The sequence below is a fragment of the Sinocyclocheilus rhinocerous genome, unplaced genomic scaffold (assembly GCF_001515625.1).
Source record: "Sinocyclocheilus rhinocerous isolate Xijiao unplaced genomic scaffold, SAMN03320098_v1.1 scaffold1385, whole genome shotgun sequence".
NCBI lineage: Eukaryota > Metazoa > Chordata > Actinopteri > Cypriniformes > Cyprinidae > Sinocyclocheilus > Sinocyclocheilus rhinocerous.
Genome location: NW_015657989.1, coordinates 553,807 through 557,044, shown reverse-complemented (window position 1 = coordinate 557,044; position 3,238 = coordinate 553,807).

Below are 3,238 nucleotides of genomic sequence, written 5' to 3'. Positions count from 1 at the left end.
GACGCGGATGCACACACCCTCTAAACGCTTTGCTAGTGCTCGCCATAATGAATGAATAGAGATCGCTCTTACCACGGAAATGCACGCTTCAAACAAAACGGTCAGTGAAGACGAAGAAGAGAATGACATGTTCTCCCGGCGCCTATTTATACTATAGTCGCACCGGTAGTGACGTCATGGGCTGTCGCCGGCCAACGTGTTGTTGGTGTTTTTTCAATGTATGCTTCAGACACGGGTCACAACGATGCGTTCCCCATAGCGACCCCTAGAGGACGCAGTTCGAAGTTCCCTTGAAAGGGAACCACAATGGCAGCCAAAGTAAATATGGAGTTTTGTTCTGAATGTGTTTGACGCCTGAAAAAGCTCTTTAGGGTTGACGTTGTTATGGTTTCTGTTGCGTTTCGTTTACTATTTTCAGCGTTTTATCTGTGACACATCAGCTGAGCCCAGTCTTCGACCTTTATCATAAAACTGACCTAAGTGCGGCAGGAACGTTAACTTGTGCTCGTGAGAGAGAGTCATTCTCCACGATGATTGGTCGAGAAGGTGTGAGATGAGATGAACGACAACATGTTCAAGTCTCCTCACAATCATGAGGCTAGATCAAGGAGTAATGTTATAGAAGCCCTATGATTACAACGACTATCATTTGGTGTCACAAAATTCTGAAATTATCATACATTATGGTATTATTCATCGTACAGAGGTCAAAATTATGGTACAAATACGATAATTATCGTACGTCTGGCAACACTGCGGATAAACAAAGCAGTTTCCCAGAACTCAACGCGGCGTTACGTCACATTCTCATTCTTTATACTCAGAACATGCATTTTAGGTTTCTTATTTTATGTTTGTTGGCTACTTGCTTGATTAATATTTTACATTGTACATGTGTGTGTGTATTTCTATGGATAGATGCAGGCTATTGAGCATCCTGTTGAGAGACTGCACACTGCTCTTCTGTCCACACGGAAAGTCCTAATAGAAACATACCAACAATTCAGCAGACCAGAGATGACATTTCTAGAAGAGGGACTCCTGCCTGGCAATTTACTTTTTAGCCCCATCACCATTAACTCAGACTCAGACTGGATTCCTGCACATCCAGAGGATCCTCAAGACTTTCAGAGTTTTTACATCAACACTTACCGCCGTTCTCCAAGCAGTGGACGTAATACCATCTACATTCAAACTATTGGTTAGTACACTTATTATGTAAAACAGCTTAAATGTTTCATTTATTACCATATTAACATTTGTAACTTTATCACATTGACCAATGCACAGGCTCTTTTGGGGAAGGAGCGGTTGTGGCAGAGCAGTATGTTGAATGGCTGAAGGACTACTGCCAGGCGTTCTGTTATGGACTTGTGGTCAAGCTTTTACCACTGGTAACAGTTGCTTCAACAGCCTGTTCATTTCGCATCAACGGCAACACACACAACCTTCAGCTTCATGCTGGTTAGTACTGCTGCAACAGAACACAACCAGAACCACTGGCTGAGTCTGGGTCTAGTAAGCGTTTAAGCAACATTGATGAAACATTAGTCAGCATCAAATCACTGAATTTACATTGAATTTATTTTCTTTTGTAATGGATTTCTTGGTCCAGTTTTGAATAAAAATAATATATTTGTATATATATTTTTATATATACACTACCGTTTACAACTTTGGCGTCAGTTGGATTTGTTTTTGTTTTTGTTTGTTTTTTTAAAGAAATTAATACTTTTTTTGAGCAAGGATGCATTAAATTGATCAAAAGTGACAGTAAAGACATGTATAATGTTATAAAACTGTCTATTAATCAAAAAAGCTGAAAAAGAACATCACAAAAATATTAAGCAGCACAACTGATAATAAGAAATGTTTCTTAAGCACCAAATCAGCATATTAGAACGATTTGTGAAGGATCATGTGACACTGAATACTGGAGTAATGGCTGCTGGAAATTCAGCTTTATCATCACAAGAATAAATTACATTTTAAAATATAGCTTAAAATAGAAAACCGTCATTTTAAATTGTAATAATATTTCACAATATTACTGTTTTACTGTTATTGCCTTGGTGAGCATAAGAGACTTCATTCAAAAACATTAAACATTTTTACCAACCCCAAACTTTGGAACATTTAAACAAATGTATGTGCTATACATATGTAAAACATTAATAATCCTGGATTTCAAACAAAATAACTTGCTTTTCCTCTGAAACTCTTTCTGCTGAAATCACTTTCAGCCGAATAGTTATTTAGGCAATGCTTTAGCAAGCTTGAATTCAGTCTGGGCTTCATTCTGGTAACACCTAATTTTCAGCATCCAGTCAGTGGATGAAATCTGTTTTACAGACTATACATTATGGAAATAATATTGGTTACAAACAGCAGTTTACACTGATTTATAAGTAAACGTAATGCTTTCTTTATATATTTACAGGAGAGCCGCTGAACTTCTTGAAAAAGAGGAAGCCCAGAGATGCTTTTTGTATCGTGGGGATCACCATGATTGACTTGTACCCCAGAGAGTCATGGAATTTTGTTTTTGGCCAGGCTTTTCTCACTGAAGGTAATTTTTGAATTAGTAGCCATAGTCTTGTTCATGCTATAAATATTATTGTAACTTGAAAGCAAAGTTGATATTTTAGCACAGTGTTCTTTAATTTTAGCACTTCAATGAAGTGTGAATGTTTTTGTCGCTGTAGGAATGGGAGTCTTCAGTTTTGCCAGATATGATTATCATTTTTATGAGAGAAGCTATGCAGGACCGACGAAAAAAAAATTAAAATTTCAAAAAAAAAAAATTTGTCTCACATTTCTGACTTTTGTCGTACAGTTCTGAGAAAATAATTGTGAGATGTAAACTTAGAATTGCGATAAAGTCAGTATTGCGAAATGTCCACTCACAATTGTGAGAAAAAAAGTCAGAATTGCAAGATATAAACTCAGAATTGCGAGTTTATATCTTGTATATCACTGAGTTCATATCTGACAATTCTTACTTTGTTCCTCACAGATCTGAGTTTATATCTCGCATCTCACAATTTTGACTTTTCTTCTAAGAATTGTAAGTTTATAACTTTGCGAGATATAAACTCAGAATCGCAATTCTGAGATGAAAGGTCAAACTTGTGAGATATATATATTTTAAACTTATTTATTAGTTAACTATATCTATTTTGCTTGTTATTATTTATTTATTTTGCTTTTGTTTCATTGTTTCTCTGTCCATTTGAGT